Genomic DNA, 21,324 nt, shown 5'->3' with positions numbered 1-21,324 from the left:
AAAAAACATGGCTTATTTTCTGCGTCCCAGTGTGGGCTCATAGACACTGGGCTTGCTGAGGTCACAGGCTCCCTGTGATGAACAGACATGCTAGTTACGGCATTGGGACCTGCCTGTTATGGCATCCAAACCTTGCTGCATGAGTGTTTTAAGATGGAAGGGGTAAGAGCATTCCCAGAACAGCTCAGTCCTTTTAAATCCTGGCTTTTTTCTGTGTCCCAGTGTGACAGGGGCTGGTGTAGTCTTGAGGATGCTGGGCTTGCTGTAGTCATAAGCTCTCTGTGACTAGCGTGACCTGCCAGTTATGGCATTGGAACCCACCAGTTACGGCATCCAGACACACTCATTATGATGTCCAAACCCTGCTTCCTGTCTGGGCTTTTAAGTGGAGGGGAAGAGAGTGTTTCCGTAGCTCCTTGGTCCTTTTGTTTTATTATGTTTTTAATTCTCATACAGTATGCCACATAATAGTCCCTTAAATTTTTTTATTTTAATTCCAGCATAAGTAACATACAGTATTATATTAGTTTCAGATGCCCAATATAGTGATTCAACAATTCGATAAATTACTCAGTGCTTATCACAGTAAAAATAATGTTAATCCCCTTCAACTATTTTACCCTCCCTCCACCCAGCTCTCCTCTGGTAACCAAGTTTGTTCTCTATAGTTAGGAGTATGTTTTTTTTTGTTTGTTTGTCTCTTTATTTATTTGTTTTGCTTCTTACATTCCACTTATGAGTGAGATCATGTAGTATTTGTCTTTGACTGACTTATTTCATTTAAGCATCATACCCTATAGATCCATCCATGTTGTTACAAATGGCAATATTTTATTCTTTTCTTTTTTGGCTGAGTAATATTCTTTATGCATTCAGTTATTGATGGATACTTGAGTTGCTTCCATAATTTAGCTATTATAAATACTGCTGCAATAAACATAGGGGAGCCTATATCTTTCCAAATTAGTGGGTTTTGTATTCCTTGGGTAAACACTCAACAGTAGAGTTACTTGATCATATGGTAATTCTATTTTTAATTTTTTGAGGAACCTCCATACTGTTTTCCACAGTGGCTACACCAGTTTGCATTCCCACCAACAGTACAGAAGGGTTCCTTTTTCTCCACATACTTGAGAACACTGTTGTTTCTTGTGTTTTTGATTTTAGCCATTCTGACAGTTGTGAGGTGATGTTTCATTGTGGTTTTCATTTGCATTTCCTTAATGATGAATGATGTTGAGTGTCTTTTCATTTGTCTGTTGGCCATCTGTATGTCTTCTTTGGAGGAATGTCTATTCATGTCTTCTACCCACTTTTTGGTTTTTTGGTTTTTGAGTTGTAGAAGTTATTTATATATTTTGGATACTAACCCTATGTCACATATACATTTGCAAATATCTTCTCCTAATCAGTAGGTTGTCTTTTTATTTTATTGATTGTTTCCTTCGCTGTGCAGAAGCTTATATTCATGTAACACGCAAGTATATAAACCACCTAATAACAAAAATATAGGAAGTAATCTTTAGTAACACAATAATAATGGGGGACTTTAATACCCCACTTATACCAATGGAGAAATCATCCAAACAGAAAATAAAAAAGGAAACGATGGCTTTGCACTTGATCTTAGCCTAAAGGCCGAGAAGCAATGGGAAATGATGGCTTTGAATAACACATTGGACCAGGTGGATCTAACATATATATTCATTAAACTCCATCCTAAAAAATAGGAAATATACATTCTTTTTGAGTGTACATAGCACATTCTCCAAAATAGGCCCCATGTTAGGCCACAAACAAGTCTCAAAAAATTTAAAAAGATTGAAGTCCTACCATGCATCTTTTCTGACCATAACACTCTGAAACTAGAAATCAACCACAAGGGAAAAATATGCAAAGAACATAAATACATGGAGGTTTGATAACATGCTATTAAACAATGCATGGGTCAACCAAGAAATCAAAGAGGAAATTTTTAAAAAATACATGGAGACCAATGAAAATGAAAAAAATATTATGGTCCAAAATCTTTGAGATGTAGCAAAAACTGGTTGGTCTAAGAGGGACGTTTATAGAAATACAGACCTACCTCAAGAAATAAGAAAAATCTCAAACAATCTAACCTTACACCTAAAGGAGCTAGAAAAAGAACAGTGAAAATCCAAAAACAGTATAAGGAAGAAAATAATAAAGATTAGAGCAGAAATCAATGAAATAAAAACTAAGAAAAAAAACAATGGAATATATCAATGAAATGAGAAGCTGGTTCTTTGAAATAAGTAAAATCAAAAATGAATGAGGGGAAATAACAACTGACGCCACAGAAATACAAAAGATGGTAAGAAAATATTAAGAAAAATTATATGGCAACAAATTGAACAAACTAGAAGTAAAGGACAAATTCCTCCCAAAACTAAATCAAGAAGGAATGGAAAATTTGAACAGACCAATTACCAGCAATGAAATTGAATCAGTAATCAAACTTCCAACAAACAAAAATCCAAGACCACATGACTTCGCAGGTAAATTCTACCAAATATATAAGAAGAGTTAATAGTGAATCTTCTCAAACTATTCCAAAAAGTAGAAGAGGAAGGAAAGACTCCAAATTTATTTTATTAGTCCAGCATTACCCTGATACAAAAACCAGAGATACTACAAGAAGAAGGAGGAGGAGGAGGAGGAAGAGGAGGAGGAGGAGGAGGAGGAGGAGGAGGAGGAGAAGAAGAAGAAGAAGAAGAAGAAGAAGAAGAAGAAGAAGAAGAAGAAGAAGAAGAACAACAACAACAACAACAACAACAACAACAACAACAACAACAACAGCAACTATAGGCCAATATCTCTGATGAACATAGATGCAAAAATCCTCAACTAAACATTAGCAAACTGCATATGACGCATTAAGAAAATCATTCACCATGATCAAGTAGGATTTATTTACAGGATATAAGGGTGCTTTGATACTCACAAATTAATCAGCGTGTTATATCACGTCACCAAAAGAAAGGATAAAAACCATATGGTCATTTCAATAGATGTAAGAAAAGCATTTGACAAAGTACGACATCCATTTAAGGTAAAAACCCTCAACAAAATAGGTTTAGAGGTAACATACCTAAACATAATAAAAGCCGTATCTGAAAACCCCACAGCTAAGATACTCAGCCAGATTGGCATGGACTTGCCTCACTGAGGGTGCAAGCTCAGTTACTGCCAGACCTGCCTTGCAGGCTTTTCAGGTGGAGTGGGAACAGAAACCATGGCATTCTCCAGTCCCTCTACCTGGAGGGTTTCCCACAGCTCCTCCACCACTTGGCAGAACACTAGTGTTGTCTCTTTGATATGCTAGTTACTCTTTTAAACCACTTTTTTTCTGTGCCCAAGAACAGAGGGATAGAGCACTATCCCTCCCCACTACCACTCACAGCGTTGGGAGTTGGGGGTTCCCTTTGCTTTTTTGTTTGCTTGTTTTTTGGTTTTTTAGCAGGGGCCTTTGTTACTGTGTCTCCATCTCTTGCTATTCTCTTGCCATTCTGTCTTGGGTTGTTCAATAGCTATTCAGTCGGTTCGAGGAATTGTTCCATTAATAGGTATAATTTGGTGTGTTGCCTGGAGGAGGTGAATTCAGGATCTTCCTATGTCACCACCTTGGACTGGAACCTAGAAGGCTTTGAAGGATAGGTATGACTGTGATGTGTGGAAATCGTGCAGTGAGGTGAGAATAAGGTGTTTGGGTTGGCAGGAATAATACAAGCCTTTTGACTGCAACCGGGCACTCAGAGCTTCCATTTACCTTAGAATCTTTAAAACTGTCACAGCATTGCCTTCCCCATTGGAATGTTTGGGGAGTCAATGACATCTGAATGTTAAAGCTTCTGGTTCAGTTTCGGGCACATAGTAGGTATTCAATACACAGTGGCTACTGTGGGCAATTTTTCTCCTAAAAAGGCTGGGCAGTGCTCAGAGAGCAGTGAGCATGCTACTTCAGTGAGATGCAGGGAGCTCTAGGGTGATAGAAGGTGGAAAATTGTTTGGAACAGATACCAAGGCATTTCATACCTAACTAAAAAGTATAGACTTCATTCAGTTCACCCTGTGGAGCCAAAGATTTTCAGCAGGAGATTTATGTTATCATATTTGTCATTTAGGGGAGCATCCTTTTCAACTTGGGTCTGCTTCTTGTTTTGTTTGTTATTTTCCCCCCATCATACTCCACTCCCACACCTATTTCCTTCTCCCACATTGATTATGGCTCCAATGTGGTTACATTTTTTGTAGTCTATGTATCTGTGGAAAAATTTATGCATCATTTTAAATAGAGCTATAGATGTATATCCCTGTTTAATATGGATAACTGAATCTTATGTAAATATGAAACACATTTTACTTTTGTGCTGTAGAGATTGTTTTCTTTCTTGATATACATGAATTCTTTGCACCACAGAGGTTATTCTTTTTTTTTATTCAATACTGTTTGTAATTCCCATCTATGTTGCTGCTAATAAACAGCTAGTTTATTACTTCTGACTGATGTAGGGCACTGCCTACTTGCATCTTCCAGAGCACAATGAGTGGTTTCCCTGGTGATGAACCAGTCAGGTGCCTCCAATCCCTTGTTGTCATAAGCAGTGCTGTCATAAGAGTCCCTGTTCATGTCCCATATAATCAGGAGTGGGGTGGAGGGAAGTGATCAAATGATCAATGCATATTCAATTTCACCAATCTTCAGCAAAGCTGTGTCAGTTTAAATGTCCACCAGCAGTGGAATCCTATGTCTCCACATCCTCACCAACACTCAATATTATCCAGTTTTATAACTTTGGTCCACCTGATGATACCAGGCATCATATACATACAACTACAAATACACGCGCGCACACACACACACACACACATGCTTGTGTACATCTCTTTTCTTAAGACAACACGTAGAATTCAAAAATACTTAGGACTGACCAAAATATAGACTTTGGACCTACAAAATTTTAAATAGATGGTGTTCTCTGATAGGCCTTATTTTGACCAGATAAGAAAACTAAAGTTAAAGAGCTTTGAGTTGATTGACCCAATTGAAGCAAGGTGCTGAGTACATTTAAATGTAAATTTTACTATGTTTTTGCTTTATTAAATGCAAAAAAAAAATCATGTTAAAACTTTACCACCATATTTAAATTCCTATAATGTAATCTTTAAATTTTAAGTCTGAAAGAAGTACTGAACATAAAGGGGACATCATTTACTGTTGTTTTCTTTATTGTAGGAGAGTGTAAGTAGCTCATGAAATACATTCCTGTTACCTTTCACATAAATTTAAAATGACATTACCATTGGGGCACCTAGGTGGCTCAGTTGGTTAAATGTCTGACTCTTGGTTTTGGCTCAGGTCATGATCTCACGGTTTCATGAGTTCAAGCCCCTCATCAGACTCTGTGCTGGCAGCATGGAGCCTGCATGGGATTGTCTCTCTGCCCTTCCCTCACTCATGTTGTCTCTGTTTCTCTTAAAATAAATAAACTTAAAAAAATTACATTACCGTTATATTTTTCCATTTCAGTTTCCCCTTCTACAAAAGGCCTATTCATATATTTTGTCCATTTTTAATTGAGTTTTCTTTTGCCCCCCTTGATTGATTGGAGTTCCTTGTATATTCTAGAATAATATTTATTTCTTGTCAGTTTTAGATGCTACAAGTATTTTCTGCCTCTCATTTCTTAATTATGTCTATGGTAACCTCACATAACAGAAATCCTGGTTTCTGCCATATGGTTTGTGCTTTCGTTTGGTTTAAATAATCTTTTCTCATACATATGGCACAAAGATATCCCCCTACATAGCCAAGAAAGGCCGCCTCCTTAAAGGTCTGAATCCCGGCTCCACAACACCCGTCCTCCAACTTCTAACTCCATCTGTTTGTTCCCCCAACAGAGACCACCTCATTGCCCTTCTTGCCTCTTGGTTCTGCACTGCCTGCTTAATAATTCTATATATCTTAAATTCCCTCTGTCAAATAACTGGTTTGGCTTTTTATTTCTGACTAAATCCTGACTGACACACACATAAAGTTCAGAATCAGTCAAGCTCGAAAAGAAAAATGTTGTGATATTTTTATTTCAGTTGCTTTAAATGTACAGATTAATTTGCAGAGAATTATTTTGAAAAAAAATAGCTGGACATCCATGAATAAGATCTCTCTTCACTTATTCAGATCCTTGGTGTACTTCCAACAAATTTTGGAGATTTTCTTCAAAAACAGCTTGTCCTATTCAGGAGGAAGGGGCAGATTTAGGTTTTGTGGAGCACAAAGCATATACTTAGGAAGAAGAATTTTGAATTACAAATACAGTTAGGTACACAAGTGAATTAAAATTGGAAAGACATCAAAAAAGATTCAGAAAGACAACAATGTTTTTATTAAGTAACTGTACAACACACCTCTATAATACTTATTTTCCTATATTTTTAACTATATATTCATTGATCACATATTCATATGAAAACAATTTTGTAGTAATTTTTTATAGAATTACCATAAAACTAATTGAGTCTCTTCTTTTATAGCAGATTGTAATTTGCTTTTATTATCGATAGTTTAGAAACTTTCAGTTGTATATCTCATTCGTGATAAGTCCAATTTTTAAGATTTTTGTCAAATTCAAGACAACTTATATCAAGTCTTTTTGATATAAGATTTCAGGATATTTCAGTAACTGACATCTCTTAAAATATTCTGAATTGGTGACATCCCACCAGTTTGTCATTAACCTCCAGTAGCTTATTATGAATCTTGCGTTATCTATGTGAATGTTAAGTATTTCATATCAGCAAGAAACTTAAATTTTTCTCAACATATTTATCTAATTCACTTTTCTACCATTTTCTGAGAAAAGTATATGAAGTGGCTCACCATAAATGCTGATTTAATTTTCTCCCAATAGCTCCATTCATTGTTGCTATATATATTTAAAACTATATTATTATGTGCATATGTTTATGATTTAAACTGCTCTACTCTATTTTTTCCTTTTTATGAGTATTTAATGTCCTTCTTGGTCTTATTTCTTCTGGTCTTAAATTACTTTTGTTTGATATTGGATATCACAGCATTATTTGGTTCCTTTTTGTGTAGTATATATTTTTTATTTTAAATTACTATGCATTGTTTTTTTCCAAATATGCCTTTTATAAACAAAGCAGTAATAACTTTTTAAATCTAATTTGAGAGTATCTTTTCATTAGTGTTTTAGATACATTTGTATGTAAATTATTTATTAGTATTATATTCAATCTCATTTCTGCTTTCTTATTTCCTGTTTTCAATTTCCATGCTTTCTTTTAATTTTTTTCCCCACCTTCCTCTGTTTGAAACTTAAGGCTCATATTTGGTTTCCTAGTAGATCTTCTCAACATTTTCCTCAAAGAAGACAAGAATCTTAGCATGTATTGCCCTTGCTCTGTTTCTGTTGTAATCATAATGAAGGAAGGGGGGACAGTTTTTGGGAAAAGCCTTCTAGGAAGAAATTCAGTAGATACCCATTACAGGAGCAGTGTTGGAGAACTAGAATCAAGCAAAACTAAGATCAGTGGGTTAAGATAATACTGTAATAATAAAAAACTGTAATAACTTGATCCAGAGAGGTGGCACTGAAAGTATAAAGAATATTGAGATTCATAGCTGAAATGAACTTAACATCAATTTCTGCATTCTGCATACAAGTATGATATATTCACACCTATACTAAATTTCCTTTCCTTCTATGAAAACAGTAAGTTAAACATGAATAAACTAGGAAAAAAATCTGGTAAGAATTGAATTAAAATATGAGAAGAAGGATTTGACCAAGACATCTCCAGCTGGTGGGATACCACCCAAGTTCTAGGCAACCATAAGCCTAGAACCAGAATACCAGGGGCACCTGGGTGGCTCAGTCAGTTGAGCATCTGGCTTCAACTCAGGTCATGATCTCGCTGCTTATGAGTTTGAGCCTCACGTCGGACTCTGTGCTGACAGCTCAGAGCCTGGAGCCTGCTTCGAATTCCGTGTCCTTCTCTCACTCTGCTCCTCCCCCACTCATGCTCTCTCTATCAAGAATAAAAAAAAAAAACATTAAAAAAAAGAGAATTACATTACAGTGATATATAACTCTGAAAAAAGAACTGAACAACACACAGCTTTATGGAAAGTGGAACAATTCAGCTCATAGTTGAAACCTGAGGAAATACTTTTATGATTAATTCTACCTAGTATTAGGTCTAATTTTAATAATTAATTAAAATATTAAATATTAAAATAATAGAGAAAGTTTCAAAGAATATCTCAGAATGAATAAAAGCTAACAATTTTTAACCTAATTATTCCATTATCACTATTAATCGTTAGGCATCATTCCTATATAGAAGTAATATGCATGGTATTTAGATTATGGTTGGAGTTTTAAAAAGGAATTTAAGGGCACCTGGGTGGCTCAGTTGGTTAAGTGCCCAACTCTTGGTTTTGGCTCAGGTCACGATCTCATGGTTCATAAGTTGGTGCCCTACAGCATGGGGTCTGCCTGGGATTGTCTCGCTCTCTTTCTCTGTTTCCCTCCCCTGCTTGTGCTCTCTCTTTCTCTTAAAATAAATAAATAAATAAATAAATAAATAAATAAATAAATAAATAAATAAACAAACAAACAAACCTAAAAAATGAAAAAGGAACTTATAAAATTTTAGGTTTTTCTTTTTTAATGTTTGTTTTTGAGAGGAAGAGACAGAGTGTGAGCAGGAGAGGGACAGAGAGAGAGGGGCAGAGAGAGAGGGAGACACAGAATCAGAAGCAAGCTCCAGGCTCTGAGTTGTCCCCACAGAGCTGGACTCAGGACTCGAACTCACAGACCATGAGATCATGACCTGAAGTTGGACGCTTAACCAACTGAGCCACCCAGGCACCCTGGGAACTTAAAAGATTTTAAGCTTGAGCTCCTACAAGTTCCATAACTTCAGATCTTTAAAATCATATTTAGTGAGATTTATTCAATAAACATTTGTTGAGCTCCCACTATGTACTAAGAATTATGTTAATTGAGGAAATAAAAAAAACAAATAAGACTGAATTTCTGCCTTCAAGGTCTTTCTGAGCTGAGTAGATGAGAATAGAAATGTATATGTAAATTTTGCAAGGAACACATTGGGAACTCAAGGGATGAAGTGGTGAAATTTGCCAAGTATCTAGCCCTGATTCAGATACCATGGACAGATACAGGAACTTAGCTAATGAAGCCCTCTCTATAAAGCAGTTTTGCTCTATAGAAAAGGTCAATTCTTTGCCCAAGTCACAAAGCCACTAGGAAGCAGAACTTGGACTTAAACCGGACCCATGTCTATATCATAATCTGTTGAAGCTTCTGTAACAAAAATACTATCGACTAGGTGGCTTAAGCAGTAAGCATTTATTTCTCAGAGTTCTTAAGGCTGAGAAGTGCAAGATCAAGGCACTAGCCAACTGCATGTCTGATGAGAGTTTGCTTTCTTGTTCACAGACAGGTGCCATCTTGTTGTATCCTCATATAGCAGAAAGAGCAAGAGAGCTTTCTGGGGTCTCTTTTATAAAGACACTAATCCCATTCATGGAGGGCTCCACTTCCATGATTTAGTCACCTCCTAAAGGCCCCGACCTTCTGATACCCACACACTAGGAATTAGAATTGCAACATATGAATTTGGGTCGGACACAATACTGAATTCATAACATCTTATAAGTAAAGAAAAGGCAGTATGGTTTGTCCCCAACCTCAAATCTGAGAACTCAAACCTAGCCCTTTCCTGGAATGCTTAAAACAAACCTACTGAAGCATTGTTTCTAATAACCAAGCTATGGAAGCAACCCAAGTGTCCATTGATAGATAAATGGATAAAGAAGTTATATATTCACAATGGAATATTACTCAGCCTTAAAGAAAGAATGAGATCTTGCCATTTACTGCAACCTGGACTGACCTACAGGGCATTATGCTAAGTGAAATAAATTAAATAAAAATGTTGGAAGGTGGAGAAACTATCCTCCAAAGTGAGAAGGCACTTTGAGACTATAAAATGAAGCAGGCAACTCCATACAGTTTACAGTTTTATTCGGGGCAACTTACTGACAGGGAGGGTTGGGCAGGTGATGATCCAGAGCTGTGCAGTTATTCTCTACTAAGTCCATCTCTTAGTTCCCAGATTTTATAGAGTGAAGGGATATGCAGGAGGGCATTATGATGAGGTCAAAGGGTCTGACTACACTCAACTGATAAGTAACACTAAACAGACCTCATGGTGCCATCTGTGCATGGCAGGTGGGGGAAGGATGTTATCTCTACTAGTTATCTAAACAAAATTAGTGAAGACAAGAACAAGCCTCCCTCCATTCCAGTCGTGGCATACATTAACCTCTAGGGCCACATAGCTAGGATGGACAAAGTGGCAGCCAAACACGGAGTCAGTATCGTCAGCACTCTTACACGGGGAAAACAAATATTGTATGATTTCATTTATATGTGGAATTTAAAAAGCAAAACATGAACAAACAAAAAAGCCGAAACAGACCTGTAAATACTGAGAATAAATTGGTGGTTGCCAGAGGGGAGGGAGGGTGGAGAAGGTAAGCAAAATGGGTGAAGGGAAGTGGGAGATACAGACTTCTGGTTATGGAAGAGTAAGTCACAGGGATGAAAGGTACAGAATATGCAATATAGTCAGTAGTATTATAATAGTGTTGTATGATGACAGAGGGTAGCTACACTTGTGATGAGCAGAGAGAGCACAATGTATGGACTTGTTCAATCCCTATGTTCTACACCTGAAACTAATGTAACATTGCATCAACTACACTTCAATTAAAAAAAGCTGCTGATTGACAACTCCTCCCTACCCGCACACGCATGCACATGCCTCAAGTCAGACCCATCTACCCAGCTTTTCTTCCTTTAATATTAACAAACCCCAAATTACCACTTAGAAAAAGCAGCTGCATTAAATGAGTAATCCAAACTACTTACTCTGTATGTAATAATTATAGAAACAAAAGAGAATTTTAGGGAAAAAAAAGACTCTTAAGTCTATATATATATGTGTGTGTGTGTGTAATCTTATTTTGATTCTTGAAAATTTATGCTAGAAATCACCAGGTATAACACTATCATTTTTAGTAAAATGGCTATATCATAATACCCTATATTCACAGAAGACTCACTTGGAAGCTCTCACTATAATTCTCCATTTGTTGCCTCACCTGTTTTCTGATAAAAGGCATTTTCCCTTTTTAAAGGAATTTTCTGTGGTTTCTGGACTGAAAGTAGACACTGGTTACCCAATTCCTTCCCTGGAATTAATTTTTCATATTACAACTAAAACAGCCAGTACAGTTTTCCTCTGTAACATGCATAACTACAATAGATTCCCTCCTTCTTTTGAATTTTCTAAATTATGTTTGATGGTGGAAGCAAAAAGTATACTACTCTCTGATGTACATAAAGAAAATATTTAAGACGATTACATTAAAATGGGGAGAGGCATAGAATTTAGAAGGAGGTAAGTTTTTATGCATTTCACTCCAATTGGGATAGTTATGTATATATAACACATAAAGCAACCACTAAAAAACCTATACAAAGAGATGCACTCAAAAAGAAAAGCAATTCTGTAGAAGACATAATATTTTTCCATATGTAATGCTGGAGCAACCAGACATCCATGGGGGGGGAGGGGAAGTGCCTTCACCTAAATTTCATACCTTATACAAAAATTAACTCAAAATGGATTATAGACTCAAATGTAAATGTAAAGCTGTAAAACATTTAGGGGAAAAAACATAGAAAATCTTTGGGATATAGGGTAGGCAGAGTTCTTAGATACAAAAAGCACAGTCCATAAAAGGAAAAGTGGGTAAATTAAACTTCATCTAAATTTAAGACATTTGCTTTGTGAAATACCCAGTGAAGACGAAAAAAAAAAAAAAAGTAAGCTACAGAGTGAGAGAAAATATTCACAATGTGCTTATCTGTCAAGGACTATATAAGAACTTTCAAACTCAACAGTAAAATAAAACAATCTAATTAGATAACAAGCAAAAGATTTAAACAGACATTTTCCTCGAGAGAATATATGGATGGCCCGAAAAAGCACAGGAAAAGATATTCACCATTATTAGCTATTAAGGCAATGCAATTTAAAGCCACAGTGTGAGGTATCACCACCTCACTCTCAGAATGGCTAAAATAAAAAATGCTGACCATCCCAAACGGTGGCAGGAAGCAGACAAATGGGAGCACTTATACACTGTTCGGAGCATGTAAAGTGGCATAGCCAGTCTGGAAAATAGCTTAACAATTCTTAAAAATTGAAAATGCTACTATCATAAGATCCAACATTTACACCTTGGGCATTAATTCCAGAGAAATAAAAACATGTTCACACAAAATCTGCTCACAAATGTTTGCAGCATCTTCATTTGTGATAGCCCCAACCTGGAAACTACCAGTTAGCCACTGTCCTTCATTCTGGATATACCTACAGAGAGTTATGCTTAAGTAGCAAAGCTAATCCTAAAAGGTAACATATTCTAGGATTCCATTTATACAGCGTTGTCAATATCACAATGGATACATGGTTTCCAGGGGCAGGGAAGAAGTGACTGGAGAGAAAAGTGGATCTGACCATAAAAAGGCAACATGAGGGATCCTTGTGGTGATGAGATTGTTATGTATCCTGACTGTATCAATGTCAGTTTCCTGGTTGTGACCTCTTCCATGGCTTCGCAAAGTGTCACAACAGGGTGAAGGGTATATGGGATCTCTGTTATTTCTTAAAACTACAAGTGAATCTACTATCTTCCCCAAAAAATGTTTAACTTAAAAAACTTATGCCAAAAAAATTACTGACCAGAAATGAAAAATTCCATAGGAAGCCTTGCCTTCTTGCAGCCAGATCATTTTCTTCATTATTTTGGTGAAATTTTTATAAAAGGATTCAAAAGTATTCCAAACTTCACCAAAGAGTTTGAGTATTTTGAGAACTATTTCAGGAGGTAACACCACTGCCTTTTAAAGTTGTAGCCTTCTAGAAGAAGGCTTTCAGCGGTAGTCCAAGTAAGATAGCACTTCTGGTAAATGGGGTCTTATTATTTTACAGTATAAAATAATGTGTCCCAGGTGAACACAATTATGTCTTAGCAATTAGTAATCCTGGGTTACATCCAGGAGCCGTTAAATAGTTTAATCCCTATACTTGGGAGGCATCTTCCTCAATTATTCTTTTCCATGGGCTTCTCCCCTCTACTAATGTTTCTTTTTAACTCCCATTCACCTTCCCAATGAAAATGAGGTATTCTTATTGGCAAAAGGAGTAGGGGAGCAGGCCCTGGTCATTCATGAGAAAAGTAAGTGCAGCCTAGAAACAGTGACAGATTCTGTTTGTCGTGTCTCTCCATCCCCCAAGACTCTCTGCCAGGACCCTTTCACTTGGAGAGAAGTTCCCATAGTCTCAGCCTCTGAATTTTAGCTCACTATATTTCTTTCAACGCTTTATTCCCTTCTCTCCCCTTGTCCTTTATTTGAATATTCATTATCTCACACTGCCCAGAAGCTACTCAGAAGCTCTGGGCCTCTGTGTGGAAATATAGCTTTAAAGCCCTTTGAAGTCTGGGAAAAGTTGTCCATAAATTCATGCAGGAGGGAAAGCAGTAACAATTCATGCAGTAACATTTCATATGATGAAGCATATTTCAACAGGTACTTCATTGGCAACATGTATGCTAATAGTTCCAGTAGGAAATACCTTTGCCTTGCACTTGAAATAACAGGTGAACTACCAAGTATAACCAACAGAAGCAAGGGGCTTAGTCTTGAAAATGAATGTAGTCTTGAATCCTTTCACAGACTGATTCTCATTAGTGCTTAATTGGTACCTAAACTATACTCCATAGGAAATAAATTTCTGAGTTCTTTGCTGCCTAGCCACTGATCCACACTTCCTCCTCCAATACCAAACACACTGTCTGTTTATATTTTTCCTTTTGAAAGAATTGTGGTTTTGTTCTAATAATAAAAATACTGTCCAGTCCTTGTAATAATTTAGCTGTACAAAGGTATGTAACATAAAATCAAGTCTTCTTTTGACTTCAATTCCTTTTGCTATGTTGACTTCATTCTTTCCTCTCTGTTTATGTAAAAACATGTGTGCATGCACAAATATATGGGTTTTTGTATTTATACTTTTAATGAAATATGAACTCAAACTACACATACTGTTGTACAAATTTCTCTTTCATGTAATACATAGGAGACAATTTTCCAAGTCAATCTTTTGACCATATATCATATATCACATATACCATCTACAGTGTTCCTTTCAAAAGGTGAGAGGAATCCTCACTTTGCCAGAAGAAGGCAGAATAGGTCTGCAGATAGTATGGTTGGAAGTCTACTGTGTGACTGCCAGAAATCCAAACCTTAAGGATTCACATTTTCGGTTATATATAGATCTCTGCCTTTGGTGACGATGATGAAATACAACTTGTGGAGCAGAGCTCTTAGCTCCCTGAGAGATCTGAGGACAATGAGAAGCACTGGGCCCTAAAAACTGGAATAAAATTTATAAATTTTAAAGTATAATCATAAAAATAGTGGCCACGATGCACTGAGCATTTATTATATCATAAGCTCTATGGTCTGAAATTTACATAATATTCTTGTGTCAACCCTGTGAGAGAGCTGCTGTTATTTCCTATCCCATTTATAGATGTGGGGATGGGACTTTAAGAAGTAAGTATTTTGCTCAAGGTTAACTGGCTGGTAACTGGTAACATAGAGGTTCTTTACTGGCAAAAAAAAAATGTAATCATACAGAGAACTCAGAATTCAAGAGAATAAATACCTATCCTATCCATCCCAACTTCAGTTGTATACACCAGAGGTAACTATTTCTGTTTCACCTTTTTTTTTGTAATTGCATTTACTATTTTGTTTTTAAAACACTTTATTGAGGCTTAGTTGACATGTGAAAAGCTGTGTATATTTATTATATACAACTAGATAAATTTGAAGATAAGTATACACCCGTGAAACCATTATCATCAAGGCTATAAACATATCCATCACCTCCCAGTGTTGTCTCTCACCCCTTTATTATTATGATTGTTTGCAGTAACAAATGTAAATGTAAATCTACATGTAAATGTAAGATCTACTTTCATAGGAACTCTTTATTGAGTATAGTTGACACACCAAAGTCAAATTCGTTTTAGGTGTACGACGTAGTGACTCAACAAGTCTGTATGTTCTGCTGTGCTCACCCCATAAGTGTAGCTACCATCTGTCATCATAAAATGTTATTACATTACCATTGACTGTATTCCCTAATCTGTACCTTTATCACTGTGATACATTTATTCCATAACTGGAAGCCTGTATCTCCCACTCCCCTTCATCCATATTGCCCATATTCCCACCCCTCTCCCCCGTGACAACCATCAGTTTGTTCTCTGTATTTATGGGGCTGTTTCTGCTTTTGTCTGTATTTTATTTTCATTTGTTTCATTTTTTAGATTCCATATATAAGTAAAATGATATGGTATTTGTCTTTCTCTGTTTGACTTGTATCATTTAGCATAATACCCTCTAAGTCCGTCTATGTTGTCGAAAACAGCAAGGTCTCTCTTTTGTTTTAATGTCTGAGTAATACTCCATTGGACATATATTAATGGACACTTGGGTTGCTTCCATAATTTGGCTATTGTAACTAATGATGCCAGAAACATAGGGGCACATATATCTTTTCAATTAGTATTTTTGTTTCTTTGGGTAAATCCTCAGTAATGGAATTACTACATCATATAGTAACTCTATTCTTAATTTTTTGAGGAACCTCTGTACTGTTTTCCACAGGAATATAAGGGTTCCCTTTTCTCCACATCTTAACCAACACTTGTTATGTCTTATTTTTGACTCTAGGCATTCTGACTGGTATAAGGTGATATCTCATTGTGGTTTTGAGTTGCTTTTCCCTGATGGTTAGTAATGCTGAGCATCTGTTGGCCACTGTATATCAACTTTGGAAAAATGTCTATTCAGATCCTCTGCTCATTTTTAATCAGATTTGTTTGTTTGTTTTATTGGTGTTAGGATGTAGGAATACCTTATATGTTTTGGATATTTGCTCCTTATCAGATGTATCATTTACAAACACGTTTTCTCCCATTCAGTAGTTTGCCTTGTTGTGTTGTTGATTGTTTCTTTCACTGTACAAAAGCTTTTTTTAATTTTTTTTATTTTTTTTTAAATTTTTTTTTAACGTTTATTTATTTTTGAGACAGGGAGAGACAGTGCATGAATGGGGGAGGGTCAGAGAGAGGGAGACACAGAATCTGAAACAGGCTCCAGGCTCTGAGCGGTCAGCACAGAGCCCGACGCGGGGCTCGAACTCACGGACCGTGAGATCATGACCTGAGCCGAAGTCGGACACTTAACCGACTGAGCCACCCAGGCGCCCCCAAAAGCTTTTTACTTTGGTGTAGTTTTAATAGTTTATTTCCATTTTTGTTTCCCTTGCCTGGGAGGACATATCCGTAAATAAGTTGCTAAGACTGAAAGTGATTGCTGCCTCTGTTTTCTTCTAGGAATTTTATGGTTTCAGGTATTACATGTAAGTCTTCAATCCAGTTTGAGTTTATTTTTGTGTATGGTGTAAAAAAGTAGTCCAGTTTCATTCTGTGGCATGTAGCTGTCCAGTTTTCTCTACACCATTTGTTGAAAAGACTGTATTTTCCCTACTCTATATTCTTTTTCATAGGTTAATGGACTGTATAAGCTTAGGTTTGTTTGGGGCCTCTCTATTCTTTTCCATTGATCTGTGTGTCTATTTTTGTGCCAGTACCCTACTATTATGATTACTACAGATTTATAGCGTATCTTGAAATCTGGTATTCTGATTCTTCCAGCCTTGTTCTTCTTTCTCAAGATTGTTTTAGCTATTCAGGGTCTTTTGTGGCTCCACACAAATTTAAGTAATATTTGTTCTAGTTCTATGGAAAATGCTATTGGTATTTTGTTAGGGATTGCATGAAATCTGTAGATTGCTTTGGGTAGTATAGACATTTTAAGAATATTTGTTTTCATAATCCACAAACATGAAATATCTTTCCATTTGTTTTTGTCCTCTTCAATTTCTTTTGTCAGTGTTTTATAGTTTTCAGAGTAGTGGTTTTTCACCTCCTTGGTTAAGTGTATTCCTAGGTATTTTATTCTTTTTGGTACAATTATAAAAGGGATTGTTTTCTTAATTTCTCTTTTTTATACTTAATTATTAGTGTATAAAACACAACTGATTTTTGAGTATTAATTTTATATCCTATAATTTTACTGAACTCATTTATTACTTCTAATAGTTTTTTTGGTGGAGTCTTTAGGGTTTTCTATGTATAATATGTCATCTGCTAACAGTGACAGTTCAAATTCTCTCTTACCAGTTTGGATGCCTTTTATTTCTTATCTGATTGCTGTGGCTAAGACTTGCCATACTGTATCAAATAAAAGTGGTAAGAGTGGACATCCTTGTCTTGTTCCTGATCTTAGAGGAAAAGCTCTCAGTTTTTCACCATTGAGTATGATGTTAACTATGGGTCTTTCATATATGGCCTTCATCATGTTGAAGTATGTTTCCTCCAAATCCACTTTCTTGAAAGCTTTTATTATGAATGGAGGTTGCATTTTGTCAAATGCTTTTTCTGCATCTATTGAGATGTTCATATAATTTTTATCTTTTGTTGATGTGGTCTATCACATTAATTGAAGTAAGAATATTGAATGAACCATCTTTGTATCCCTGAATAAATCCCACTTGATCATAGATTTTAATGTATTGTTGAAAGTTGTTTTGCTAATATTTTGTTGAGAATTTTTGCATCTATGTTCATGAGGGATATTAGCCTATAGTTTTCTGTTTTTATAGTTTTATAGTGTCTTTTTCTGGATTTGATATCAGGGTGATGCTGGCCTCATCAAGTATATTTGGAAGCTTTCCTTCTTCTGTTTTTTGGAATAGTTTGAGGAGAATAGGTATTAACTCTTTGAATGTTTGGTAGAATTCCCCTGGGAAACCATCTGGTTTCTTTTTTGGTGGAAGTTTATTGATTACTGATAATTTTGTTACTGGCATTCTCTCTCTCAAAATAAATAACATTTAGGGGAAACTCAGTCACTTAGGTGTCCCACTCTTGGTTTTGCCTCAGGTCATGATCTCCTGATTCGGGGTTTTGAACCCTGCATGGGGCTTTGCACTGATGGCATGGAGCCTGCTTGGGATTCTCTCTTTCTCCCTCTGCCCCTCCCTCCCCCTCCCCCCCCTCTCAAAAATAAATAAACATTTTTTAAGTTTAAAAAATAAAATAAAGTAAAATATTTTTTAAAAATCTGAACAGACCAATAATGGGTAAGGAGTTTGAATCAGTAATAAAAAACCTCCCCACAAAGAAAAGTCCAGGACCAGATGGCTTCATGAGTGAATTCTACGAACATTTAAGGAATTAACACCAATCCCTCTCATTCTCTTTAAAAAAAATTGAAGGGGGGTGCCTTGTGGCTCAGTCAGTTAAGCATCCAACTTCAGCTCAGGTCATGATTTCATGACTCATGAGTTTGAGCCCTGCATTGGGCTTTCTACTGACAGCTCAGAGCCTGGAGTCTGCTTTGGATTCTGTGTTCAGATTCTGTTCTCAATCTCTGTCCCTCCCCTGCTCATGCTGTGTTTCTGTCTCTCAAAAATAAATAGAAAGATACATATATATATATTATATATACAAATATATAGATATATATATTATATACAAATATATATATATTACATATAATATATATATTATATGTAATATATATATATGCATATATAATATATATATAATCGAAGAGAAGAAAATGCGTCCAAGCTTATGGTAGGAGGCCAGCATTACTCTCATACCAAAGTCAGATAAGGACACTTCAAAAAAAGAAAGTGACAAACCAATACTGTAATTTGGTCTGGTTTTTTGTGACTATAGATGTAAAAACCCTCAAAAATACTAGCAAACTGAATTCAACAGCACATTAAAAGTATCATGTAAAGAGACCAAGTGGAATTTATTTCTGAAATGAAAAAAATGGTTCAATATATGCAATCAATAAGCATGATAAACCACATTAACAGAATGAAAGAAAAATTATATAATCATCTCAGTAGATGCAGAAAAAAAAGTATTTGACAAACTCATTGCTATTAATAATGAAAAATTTTCCATTTCTACCTCTGATGTTACTGTAGAGAAGAGTTATGGATTTTTGTATATTCACTTTATACTCAGTCACTTATTAAATATCCCTTGATATATAAAGTTCTTTGGTAAAGTCTGTACAACTTCACAGAGAAATAGTTTTGATTAGCAAAAGAAAGCATTTATCTCTTCTTTTTGAAAAGTTATACCAATGATTTCATCTTCTTATTGTAGCTTCTATATCCTCCAGTGATATGATAAATTATAACACTAATAGTGTTTTCTTATTTTCATGAGAATCTTGAGTCTCATTAAATGTGTTTGGCATCTTTTGATATATTTACATAATGTTCTCCTTTTTTTCATGTTGACAGATAGTTTAATTTTAGACCAATTCTACTTGGTAGTGTTATGTAGAATTTTTGCACTTATGAATGAAATTGGTCTATAATATGCTTTTCTGAACTATTTTCATCATCTTGTCTATTAAACTTAAATGCTAACCTCATGAGATTGTTGATATTTCATGGTTAGTCTGGAATGGTTTAAATCACATTGAAATTGGTGCCAGAATCAGATGGTTTCATAGCCTTTTATTTATTTATTTTTAATTTTTTTAATTTTTATTTTTGAGACAGAGAGACTGAGAGCGAGCAGGGGAGAGGCAGAGAGAGAGAGAGAGACAGAGACAGAGACAGAGACAGAGACAGAATCCGAAGCAGGCTCCAGGCTCTGAGCTGTCAGCACATAGCCAGACACGGGGCTTCAACTCATGAATTGTGATATCATGACCTGAGCTGAAGTCGAACACTTAACCAAGTGAGCCCAGGCACCTCCTGGTACCTTTTATAATGAAAAATCTTTATTCTCTTTCCCATTTCTTTTATTATGATTGATCCATTCAATTTTTTAACTTATTTTTGGAATAAGTTATGCTAATTTATACTTTTTACCAAATCATTTTTCTCCAGGTTTTCATATCTGTTGCCACAGAGTTTCAGGTATAACAGTGGTATTTTAATCCCATTCATTCCTGTGCTTATTTCCTTATTTTCATATTTATAATCTTGTATGATTTTGTTTTCTCTGTGCTATTTTTTCCCTCTCAGGTTCTTGAGAATATTATCTATTTCACTTTTTTAAGTTTTTACATTTATTTTCAATTTCTCCTTTTGTTCTATTCTTGTGAATTTCAGCTTTTATTTCTTGTTACCATCTTTTTAATCTTAGAATTACTTTATTGTCATTTTTTATATTTCTAAAATGGATACAAAATTCCTTTATTTTGGTACTATTTTTAATACTAAAGGCTTCTCAAGCAACAAATTATCCTCTAAACTACATTAGCTGAGTCCCACTGATGTGGGTATGAGATGTTCTCCTTTCCACTGCTTTCTAAATATCTTGTTATTTCAGTTTGAATGTACTCTTTCATTCAAGAATTATTTAAAGGATTTTTCTTTAATTTTAAGTAAGTTTTTGTTATTTATCCTTTTTTAATTTCTAATTTCATCATGTAAGGATCAGAGTATATAGCCTGTAAAACTCTCAATTATATTTAAGAAACATGGTTAAGACCTTCTATGTGGTCAAATGTAAATTTTATTATTGTACAAAAAAAATTATGTTGTGTTGAATTAAAAATTCCAGTCCTATCTTTTAAATAAAATATTTTTTTATTTTTCTACATCCCTGCTTATTTTTGTCTAGTAGATCTATTTTATTCTGAAAAAGAAAACATTAAAATCTCTCACTATTACTGTGCTTTCATCATCTTATCCCTGCATATCTAATAGTGGTTACTTCATATATTTAGCTGCTTTGTCATTTAATGTATACAATTCATTGGTGTTAAACCATTTTCATAAACTGCACTCATTATGATGCCACAATGTCTCACCTTTTTTGATATTAATATAAGTACTCATGTGGGGAGCATATTAAATCTGGGAAGTTTGATGAAACTATAGCAAATTAACACACAAACTATTAGACTTTTCACTTACCCAGAAGATTCATTCAATTTTTTTAGAGTAGGCCTCTCATTTTTGACCTGGGCATATATTTCTCTC

At 35.4% G+C, this 21,324-nt stretch overlaps 1 long non-coding RNA gene across 1 annotated transcript in view; it reads right to left on the bottom strand.

Moving 5' to 3' along the window:
- Positions 1 to 6,109: 6,109 nt before the first annotated feature.
- Positions 6,110 to 21,324, bottom strand: part of LOC122233623 — a 44,983-nt gene continuing 29,768 nt past the window's right edge. Inside the window, exon 3 of the long non-coding RNA XR_006211266.1 lies at positions 6,110 to 6,259. This is a non-coding gene — a long non-coding RNA (uncharacterized LOC122233623). The remainder of the gene's footprint in view (positions 6,260 to 21,324) is intronic.

The sequence above is a fragment of the Panthera tigris genome, chromosome A2, assembly GCF_018350195.1.
Source record: "Panthera tigris isolate Pti1 chromosome A2, P.tigris_Pti1_mat1.1, whole genome shotgun sequence".
Classification (NCBI taxonomy): Eukaryota; Metazoa; Chordata; class Mammalia; order Carnivora; family Felidae; genus Panthera; species Panthera tigris.
Note: the sequence above shows the minus strand (reverse complement) of the source record. Positions and strands in the feature narration are given on the sequence as shown.